The sequence below is a fragment of the Neopelma chrysocephalum genome, unplaced genomic scaffold (assembly GCF_003984885.1).
Source record: "Neopelma chrysocephalum unplaced genomic scaffold, ASM398488v2 Primary Assembly neopelma1_60, whole genome shotgun sequence".
Lineage (NCBI taxonomy): Eukaryota > Metazoa > Chordata > Aves > Passeriformes > Pipridae > Neopelma > Neopelma chrysocephalum.
In genome coordinates this window covers 17,279,804-17,290,579 of record NW_020897715.1, presented here as the reverse complement: position 1 = coordinate 17,290,579, position 10,776 = coordinate 17,279,804, and the positions used below count along the sequence as shown (strand labels likewise).

At 49.2% G+C, this 10,776-nt stretch overlaps 1 protein-coding gene across 2 annotated transcripts in view; it reads right to left on the bottom strand.

Annotated features, from left to right (window-relative positions):
- The window catches only part of LOC113966561 (T-cell surface glycoprotein CD4-like), an 11,905-nt gene extending 8,387 nt beyond the window's left edge, over positions 1 to 3,518 (bottom strand). The window contains exon 1 of one of the 2 annotated variants that reach the window (XM_027681433.1): positions 3,242 to 3,518. The gene's annotated coding sequence lies outside the window, so the exon portion shown is untranslated. The remainder of the gene's footprint in view (positions 1 to 3,241) is intronic. The other variant, XM_027681432.1, reaches the window with a different exon arrangement.
- Between the last annotated feature and the right edge of the window lie 7,258 nt (positions 3,519 to 10,776).

Sequence of the window (10,776 nt, the reverse complement as noted above, 5' to 3'; positions counted from 1 at the left end):
CAGGCCAGATCACAGGCAGTGCTACTCTGCAGCTTACAGATCTGGGCGAGTGAGGCTCTGCTGTGTTAACTGAGCAAGCTGCTCTCATTAGCGGGTGCCTGTAGCAGACCCACAGCCTCCTTACAGGCAGCCCAGCCGTATCTTATGGTGGTGCTCATAAATTAAGTGGTGTCACAGAATGTCCCCAGGCACTGGAACATACTCATCAGTCCTGTTAAACTGCTAGTACATTTCCTGACACATTTTTGGCCCGGGACAACTCTTGCTCTCCTGAGCAACTCCTGGGATGCATTTTGGTGTTAGCATGGGCCAGGGACCTCTCCCATTAGGTGGCTGGCATGTGGCCAGTTCATTTTGGAGGTTGAGTTTAATAGCCCAGACCATCTCATGCCAGCTGGCCTCTGTGCCAGAAACAGTCCAGGCATACTTGATTTATTAGCACATCTAGCAATGGAGGAGCAGGGCTCCCTCCCAAGTGAACATTGATTTCCATTTCATTTTAACTTCTCCCTCTTATTATACTGGTTTAATTTCCTTCTTGACTTATTTTAACGTTCCCTGCCTCTCTGAGGGATAGGAAAAGGAGAGCTGAGGTAGTAAGTGGTCTTGCTGTGGGGAATGATGCCTGCAGGACAAAGTCAGGCCTGGAAAACATCTGTTTGGGAGCAGGGCTGGCAGCCCCTTGCTCCTTCCAGCATCGAGCTGCGGTGTGTGATGGCTGCAGAGACCCCCCACCCCAGGCTGGCACTGGCATGACACAGGAGGAAATTAAATTAAAAAAAAAACAACAAACAAACAAAGAAAAAGCTCAGCAACCACTCCTGATGGAGAGAAGACTATCTCCTCTCGGTGTTCCTGTGCCTCTTTCATGCAGTGTGGTTTTGTTCTCTCACTCTTGATTGTGGCTGTGCTTTTGATCTGGCAGCAGCTCGCTCTGCCGGGGTAGGGGGGCCTCCACACCAGGGCTCCACACCTCAGCTTCCGCTGCGGCATTTCCCCTTGCGGTGGCTGCCAGGCGAGGGCTGAGGGACAGAGCTGCCTCTTGTCCCTGCACAGCAGCTGGGCTTGGCTCTGGGGCTCTGGGTTAAAGGGCTTCACCTCTCTTTTTCTCAGTTTAAGTATCTAAAGCAAAGGTGATCTGGCTCTTTAACTGAGTAGTAATTTCTTTCAAATTATTTTTATCATTGAAGGAAACATCAGATGAGCAGCAGGCAAGGTAAAAGACCAAATGCAATAAAAATAGCCAGCAGAGAGCAGAGTGATGATAGTGGTGAAGGAATTTTCACAGTCCCCACTGTCCCCCCAGACTGTCCAATCCTGCCCCCCTTTCCTCCTGCGTGGCTCTGGCTGCTCATCCAAGAGCAGCTGCCATCCTCCCGTTGGAGCTGCTGTGAGAGGGAGGTGGAGGTGCAGTGTCCATGGAATCACAGAGGTGAAAGCAGCTGATCTTCCTGGAGAGAGGTCTCTCTGTCAGGACAAGGCAGGGTGTTGAGGCCACTGTGTCAGCAGTGAGCTCCGTTCAGCCATAAAGTCCTCCTGACCCGGCCATGTGCCTGGTACCACATGGAGGGCATGAGAAGTGTCTCCATCTCCTCAGCCCAGGCTGCTCCCTACAGCCTCTAACCCTTCTGATGGCTTAAGCAGAAGCCAAGTCCTGCCTTTCTAAAGCCACTGGAGGCTGTGAGTAGCCAAGGCACTGTGGTGTCCTCTGAAATCCGACCCTCCATCACCCTTCCAAGCCATGTATGTGCTTAGGAAGATGTTCAGGTTTCATCCCTCCTTAATTTTTCCTGGTGAATACAGGGTCCTTGCATGAGACTGCGGAAGATCAGACGGACACTGCCCCTCAGTGCTCAAGATCCCTGAGTGGGGATGGGATGGATTTAGTTCAGATGACGCAAGCCCTTCTGCAGTGCAGGCAGCTTTGGCGGCCATGTTTGTGAAACACAGGGGAGAATAAAGGAAAAGTCAGGGAGACCTCACTGCAGCCTTTTCAATACTTTCAGGGATCTTATAAAAAAGATGGAGAGTGACTTTTTACGTGGACAAATAGTGATAGGAGAAAGGGGAACAGTTTTAAACTAAAAGAGTGTAGGTTTAGATCAAGTATTAAGAAGAAATTCTTTACTTGGAGGGTGGTAAGGCACTGGAACAGGTTACCTGGAGAAGTTGTGGCTGCTCTATCCCTGGAAGAGTTGAAGGCCAGGTTGGACAGGGCTTTGAGAGACCTGATCAAGTGGAAATTGTCCCTGCCTGTGACAGGGGGATAATTGGAACTTTGGAACTAGGTGTTCTTTAAAGGTCCCTTCCAACCCAAACCATTCTCTGACTCTATGATTCTAACGTGCACCAGGGACTGTTTGGTTTACAGTGGAGAACACTAAGTAATAATCTGAACTCAACTGTAATGCACCGTGTGGAGGAATATCTGAGATGGCTGACGAAGGTTGAGTAGAATATGCTGTCTGAAAGTTGAAAAATTCAACCAGATATGAAACTCCTGTTTTCAACAGTGCAGCAGCCCATGGAAGGAGAAGGCAAGTCTCTTTTCTGTTGTCCTTAAATTGAAAGGATCCCTCTTTCTCCAAGAAATCCTGCTCGCTCAGCCCTGAGCTAATGGATCAGGCTGCATCGGCAGCCAGTGTCAGGCAGTGAGCCAGTCAGCCTCGATTAAGCAGAACAGACCCCTCCAGTCTCAGCATGTACAGATGCAAGTAGACATCCCTACTTAGCTGGAAACTAGCATCTTCTTATTTTTCCAGGCTTTTTTTAAAATAAAGTTCCCCTTCCTGGAGGGCGTGCAAAGAAGGTGATAGCAAGTGGCAGCTGGTAGAGGGCTGCTCCCCAGTGCATTACCAGTCCTTGGGGATATACCGTCACCAGTGACAGGTCCTCATATAGAACATACTTCCCTATACATGGGTTTAAAGGATCCATGAGATCCCCAGGCTCTGAGGCAGGCTGAGCTTTTTGTAGCTCCCCTTTTTTTTCCCTCCTTCAGGGAAAAATGTGGGAAGACAAACAATTTTTAGTTAAAACTGAAGGGCCTCGGAGAATTTGCACAGCCAGAAGTATTATCAAGTCAAAAGCTTAAGGTGGTTTTGCAACAGACCTTTGAGTGGGGCAAAACCAGTCTATCTGTGCCAAAACAGCAATTTGTGTGGAAAAGTAAAGTTCATAACATTAAAAAACCCCCGAAAACAGATTAGCCTCTTTTCTCAGTGAAAGATAGTTTCCTTACCTCTCTTCTCTTTGCTTCTGCGTTTCTGTCTCCTTGTGTTTGTCACCTGCCGTAATTGATCTTACCCAGCTACAGCTGAAACAAAAGAAGAACGAAGTTAATGTTCAGCAAACAGCTCAACAGATGTTGGCCTTGATGTCTCCTCCTCTCCAGCCGGAGCGTCAGCAAGGTCTTGCTGCCAGTCCAGGTTCTGCTGACATCCGCTGGCTTCTCTAGGTAGATGATGATTTTCCAAATGCATGTGATTTCGACTCTGGGTGTGAACAGAAATGAAGACCATAACGGAAGACGATGTATGGCAGTGGTGGGGAGAATGAGTGTGCAAAACAGAGGGAGCCTATTGGCCATATGGCGGCAGATGGGAGGCCGTGACGGGGCTGAAATTTAAAAATGAATGGTTGGAAACTGGTTCTGCTCCACTGACGAAGAAATCTCATACACTGACATGTCAGCTGAGCAGATCCGGCCCCAGCCTGCACCACCAATACTCTGTAAGGGCAGGCTGAGCTCCAGTTCACAGCCTGTCTCCTGCATCACCACTGAGAGGCTGACCAGATGATCTTTCAAGGTCCTGTCCAACGTGGGATGTTTTATGATTTGATGATTCTAACTGCTCCAGTGTGGGTCCTCTGCCTGGGCTACTGTCCTTCAGGAACAGACTGCTCCAGTGTGGGTCCTCCATGGGCCACAGCTCCTGCCAGAAAACCTACTCCAGTGCAGACTCTCCAGGGGCTGCAAGTGGATCTCTGCTCCAATGTGGACCTCCATGGGCTGCAGGGGGTCAGCCTACCTCACCAGGGTCTTTCCCAGGGGTTGCAGGGGAATCTCTACTCCAACACCTGGAGCATCTCCTCCTTCTCCTTCTTCACTGACCTTGGTGTCTGCAGAGCTATTTCTCCCATCTATTCTCCTTCCTGTGTTTCACAGCTGCAGCACACGGGTTTTTACCTTTTCTTAAATATGCTACCACAGAGGTGCCACCAGCACCACTGATGACCTCAGCCTTGGTCTGTGGTGGGTCTGTTTTGGGGCTGTCTGGACACGGCTCTGACTGACATGGGGCCAGCTCCTGCTCACGTCTCACAGAAGCCACCTATGCAGCCCCTCCACCAAAACTTTGCCCTGAAAACCCAATACAAGGTTACTCTTAGGTAACCTGTATTGCTACTGAATCTCAGCTGTTTCCCTTCTCTGCAGGGTGGAGGAGGGGGCTTTTGTGGTTTTCCACCCACATTTGGTCTCTCTTTCTCTCTGAATCCCAGCCTCAGCCAAGACAGCGGAAACCCACTGAGCCCCAGCCATGGCTGAGATTTCATCTCTGTGCCACCCACTCTTCTCCTCCTGACAGTGACTTTGCCCCTTTGACTGGAGGATGGGGGTGTGAGATGCAGTCAGGCTTCAGGGGGAGCAGGGACAACCATTCACAGCACTGAGGTTCACAATGTGACACCAGGTGTGGAAGGAACAGCAGTGATCAGGCCTCGAGCGCAAGAGCTGATCCGTTGGTTGTGACACTGGAGAAAGATGACGTCCCATCTCAGAGAAAGAGCCACTCACATGAAACAGTAACTTCCCAGTGTGGGATACAGGCTATGGGATGGGATGGGATGGGATGGGATGGGATGGGATGGGATGGGATGGGATGGGCACTCACTTTGCCAGCATCCAGAGCCTGTAAAAGTCCTATTCTGAGACACAGCTCTCCTGTGACTACCTGACATATCACATCAGCATCTTCAAAACTCTCTCACATGCGTCAAACAGAAATATCCTTTCTGGTCCCCAGCTGCCAGAGAGAGGCTGTCCTGGGAAAAAAGAGTTGAAAAAACTCAGGTTGGGATGGTAAGGCCTTGGCATCTCGGTGCTTGAGGCCCTGGGGCATTGAGCTGGTGCTTCAGTTTGCACAGATTCTGTTTGGCATTTTGTCTCCCCAGCATGCTGTAATGCAAAAACACTGACTTGTTTTTAAACAGTTGGTTTATGTCACTGCAAATATCTACCAGAAATAGCATTCCCCGAAGGGGTAAAGCTTGCAAAATGCACTTGAACTTGTTGCAGAGTTACAAGGAGAAGTAAGGCTGTGAGTCTGAGGTGACGAAGCTTCAGGCTTAGCCCCCACATGGACCCACTCTCATCACAAAGAGGGAATTCATCTCTTGGAGCTGTTCCAGCTGTGTGGCAAACAGGTACCTCTGGGACCAAGGGTCACAGTGTGTGATGACGTGTTTGTATCGCTTTCATCCAAGCTTCTCAAAGCACTTTGCAAGCATTAATTAAACATCAGAATCCAGAAGGGATGAATAATATTAGCCAGCCAGTCTCTCTTCTGAATGTAATATTCCTCATAAATATTTAATTGGTTTTTAAGTTCTGTGTGAGTCTGGTTCTCACCTCACTGGGACAGTTGCTGTACTGCACCCATGGGGAAAGCGGGGCTTAGCAAGCATCACACACTGACCCTGCGGCACAGCGAGAAGAGCCTGAGCACTGCACACTGCTCCCTCTCCCAACAAGTTTGTGACTGTCATGTTTCCCTGCTTTATCCCCTGCAGAGACACTCTGCACTGTCTCTCTTTGCTCTAATCCCACCACCAGCAATATTTTTGCAAGCTAGAGCTGGCGATTAACAGATCCTCTCAGCAGAGAGAAGATGCTCCCAGGCTATACTGAGTGAAGGTCACAGTCTGAAGGGATACAAAATCTCTCCAGGGAAATGAGAAAAAGGGAGAAAAGGGTTTCAGAAATCGGATGTTGAGAGGGACCTTTTACTGGCTCCGATGGAAAGCCAAGATACCTCCAGAGATGATCTCCTTAAAACCAAGCTCCCCCTGCATGAGTGAGGACTCCAAGTGTGCCTGTGAAGTCTGGTGGGTGAAGGATACCCAGATGTGTTGGAAAATTAGTGATTTCTCAGTTGTATTGGAGAGAAGGAAGAACAAGTGTTGAACACAGCATAACAACCATGTCTTCAGACACCTGACTGTCAGCAGCTTCAAAGGCCAGGAACAGTCTCTTTGTAACAGAATAGCCGACACCTGGTGAGCTTGTCAAGGGGCATTTCTGACACTAGATATGGGGAGCTAGAAACAACCAGCCCTCTGATGAGGGGGCCTGGTGATTTGCCCTAGCACAGCTATGTTGCTTGGAAGGGAGGAAGGCTCCTAGGTTGTGCCAGAGGGAGATACCTCTCTGCAGGCACTAGGAGTCTCTCTGCAGAAGCCTGATTGGGAAGAGAGGATTCTCTAAGCAGATATCATGAAGGTTCATCTGCAGATCACAGCGGAAAATCGGGAAACCTGCAGAGATGTTCTTTATGAGCAAGGAGCCCCCTGTATTTAGGCAGGAGGTGTGAAGTCTGATGGAGCAAAACTAGCCAGGTGTGCTGGGAAGTCAGGGACTACTCAGAGGGCACTGGAAAGAGGAACTGTCCAGGAACCACCAACTGCAAAAGTGTGTCACTGAAAGTGACAGGGGCTAAAGCCAGCCTAAACAAAACCAATCCGATGTTAAGGATGTGTCAGAAATGCAACAGGCAGGAGAGAGGTAGCTGGGGAAGCTTTTAAGGAACTGTATCTATCTCACTATTAGTGACCTTGGCAAAAGGAAGGGGGAGAAGCTAGTGACAATATTTGTTTTGACGGAGGTGTTTCATCAGCACAGAGGTTCTGGAATATCACACTGGAAGCAGCTTGGGGCTGGGAGCATTAAAGCGGCTTGCAAGTCAATGGCACACGCCATCAGGTTACAGTAACTGTGAGAAATTTTGCTTTAGCTTCCTCAGCTGAAAGCAAAAGAAGGGAAGGACCTGGGCGTGCCAAGCGGTCCTTGGGGAGCTGAGTCACGGAGTGCGCAGCCCAATAGGCACCAGGGATGGATGTATTCGATGCGCGGCGCGTGTGGGCGGGAGAATCCCGGCATAGGAGGACAGTAGATGGCGGCATTGGCTCGGGACAAGGAGAGTAGCCCTGTGCCAGGAGGGAGTGTAGGAGCAGCAGCTGCAGGCTCCGGCCCCTGCCGCGCCCTCACTCCCGAGCGTAGGTGCCCCTTCAGAGCGCTGCGGGAGTGCGATTTCATACAGCCACAGAACGGTTTGGGTTGGGAGGAACCTTAAAGATCATCTGGGGGCACCTTCCACTAGACCAGATTGCTCCAAGCCCCATCCAACCTGGCCTTCGACACTTCCAGGGACTAGGCATCCACAGCTTTTCTGGACAACCTGTTCCAGTGCCTCACCACCCTCACAGTAAAGAGTTTCTTCCTAATATCTAATTTAGGATTTTAAAGGGCTAGGGAGTGCCCGAGTGGAGGGTCCTAGCTGAGCTCCTGACAGCCCCCAGAGCTTGTTAGGGAGTTTGCTGATGCCTTCTCCTTGGTCCAAAACCCGTGTCATTTTCCATGCAAAAAGGGGGATGCTGACCTGGTGACAAGAGAGGAAGACACACAGTGCCTGTAAAAGAAGAGGAACATGAGAAACCTCGGTGAGAATGAGAATTAACAAATCCTCCCAGAAGCTATCCTTGTGTGTCACCTCCTGCCAGTGTTCCTGGAAGGCACCCAGGTCCTCTTTCCCTAAGACCCTCTGAAACCCATCTGTTCAGGTGGAAGTGGCATCCCTTTCAGAGTGCACCATATGACAGCTTCTGGAGTGAGTCGCATTGAACTGACAGGCCAGCAAGATGGAAACCACGGAGAGAAGCTCTTGAGTATGATGGAATCCACAACTGTGAAAAGACTGCCCCAGATGCTTTGAATCTCAGTAGGTGGCATGAAATGCAGTACCTGCAACAACAACATTCCTGTAAGGAGCTTGGTTTGAGGGAACCTTTAGAGGGCAAAATTGAGAACCCTAGATATTTTGGGTGTGTTTGTAAAAGTGCTGAAGAAATACAAGCAGAGTAGTAAGTCATTGGGGTTTTTTTGCAGAACTGGTGCTGAAATTGTTCCCACAATTTTGCCAAGCAAGTATAAAACTCAATGTGCCTTAGTATACTACATAATTGGAGATCTGGTTCTAACTTTTTATTGGTTTTAAAAGGCTGTACAGAATGTACCAAGACCACAATAGGTGTGTTTCTAGTTGCTCCTCTGTCAGATTACGCTATTCACTAGCACTTACTTAGCCTCTCACTGTAAATCCCTGAGAAGTCCTGGATGCAGAACATCTGGACCTAGTTATGATTTTTTTCTGATGGTGCTGATCTTTCTTACCAAAAAAAGATTAATTTGGGATTAAAGATTGTCTTCCCATTCCTTTTGGAGGAGTCATATGCAAAGGAATTTGCATGCATAACACTTTCTTTGCATTCCTTAAGGTCCCCTCTCTGCCAAAAGGGAATCCACTGGATTTCCTGTGTTTTTTCAAAGTTTTCAGCCTCTGTGTATTGGGTTTGCATGGCAAGGTTTAGGTCGCAGGGTAGCAACAGGGTTGGCTTCTGTGAGAAGCTGCTAGAAGTATCCCCTGTGTCTGACAGAGCCAGTGCCAGCCAGCTCCAGGATGGACCCACTGCTGGCCAAGGACAAGCCCATCAGCAACAGAGGTAGCACCTCTGGGATAACATGGTTAAGAGGGGTGGAAGAAAAATGAGCAACTGCAGGCAGAGAGAGGAGTGAGAATATGTGAGAGAATCAGCCCTGCAGACACCAAGGTCAGTGCAGAAGGAGAGGGAGGAGGTGCTCCAGCTGTCAGAGCAGAGATTCCCCTGCAGCCTGTGGGGAAGACCTTGGTGAGGCAGGCTGTCTCCCCTGCAGCCCGTGGAGGTCTGTGATGGAACAGAGATCCACCTGCAGCCTGTGGAGTATCCCACAACAGAGCAGGTGAATGCCTGAAAGAAAGCTTTGGCCCTCTGGGAAGCCCACACTGGAGCAGGCTCCAGACACTACCTGTGGACCCATGGAGAAAGGAGCCCATGCTAGAGCAGGTTTGCTGGTGGCACTTGTGACCCTGCAGGGGACCCACACTGAAACTGTCTGTTCCTGAAGGACTGCACCCCATGGAAGGGACCCACACTGGAACAGTTCATGAAGAACTCCAGCCTGTGGGATGGACTTACATTGAAGAATTTTGTGGAGAACTGTCTCCTGTGGGAGGGAACCCATGCTGGAGCAGAGGAAGAGTGTGAGGAGTCCTCCCCGTGAGTAGGAAGGAGTGGCAGAGACAATCTGTGATGAAGTGACAACAAACCCCATTCCTTGTCCCTCTGTGCTGCTGTGGAAGGAGGTGGAGAAAACTGGGACTGAAGGTAAGCCTTGGAGGAACAGAGTGGTGAGAGGGACTTCATTTAAGGTTTGGGTTTCTTAATATCCTTCTTTGATTTGGTTGGTAATAAATTCAATTAATTTCCCCAAGTGAAGTCTGTTTTACCCATGATGGTAATCAGTGAATGATCTCTCCCTGCCCTTATCTTGACTCACAAGGCTTTTGTTACATTTTCTCTTCCCTGTCCAGCTGAGGAGGCTTTTGCTCTCTGTAACCGCACACTGCACCAGGTCAGGCAAGAGCCCTGGCCATCACAACAGGCACAGCTGGGTACAAGCTCAGTGTTGTTCAGTGGGGAACTTCTCTCAGAGAAGCAGACAAAACACCGGGAGCCATGAAGGGGCAGACTGAAGTAATGCAGAGAAAGGCACTGTGTGTCCATGTGAATCAGCACCACTTCCCTGCCAGGCTGCTGTCTCCTCCTCCAGAGCAAAGAGTGTGAGGAGAGTTGGCCATGCACAGAGATGGGCCTGTGCAAGCCGTCAGCGAGAAAGCCCCAAAAACTGGGATTTGTAGCTGAAAGGCAATAAGTCAGGAGGGGATGGGGAAACAAACAAAAAAAAAATGTGATAAAAGGTGGTAAAATAATGACCATCTAAGATATGATAGATCTGGGAGTCCCTCTTCTTCTAGTCTTTGTGACAGAAGAAAAGAAACCAGATGATGAAACCAGAAAGCTTTGAATTCAAAACCAATAGAGGAACCATTTTCACACAGCGAATAAGCAGACCCAAGGACTGATTGCCGGAGGAAGCCAGAGAGTACAAGGAAACAGAGAGGTTTAAAGAGAGACCAGGCACACGTCTGAGCAATGAGAACACCCAGGCTGGTAAAAGGCAATGCTAAAAGTATAACACACAGGAGGAGAGAGCATCCCATTGTGTATGAGAAGAGAGAGCAAACTGCTGTGAGGCACTGAGAGAGTATGATGTGGTCCTGATGAATATTAGACAGCCCTTTAGCCCCACTGGGACTCACCCACCTTTTCTCTATCTCCAAAACATCTGGCAGAGAGAGGGGATTGAGCTACAGATCACTCCAACCTTAAAAAAAATTGCAGTATTATCAATTGCCTAGGAAAATTCTGGTACCAGGCTGGATTGTCGTGCGTTTTGTTGGTTCTGACTGAAATTACATGGGATGGTTGAAGCAGGCTGGTCTACCTCGTGGCTCTGATGCATTTCTCTAGGACTCAGAGGAGAAATGGGTGTCATTTTCAGCAAAATACATGGCTAACTGTTTAGCTAAAGAGCTGTGGAATCCAGACATGCTCTTCAGA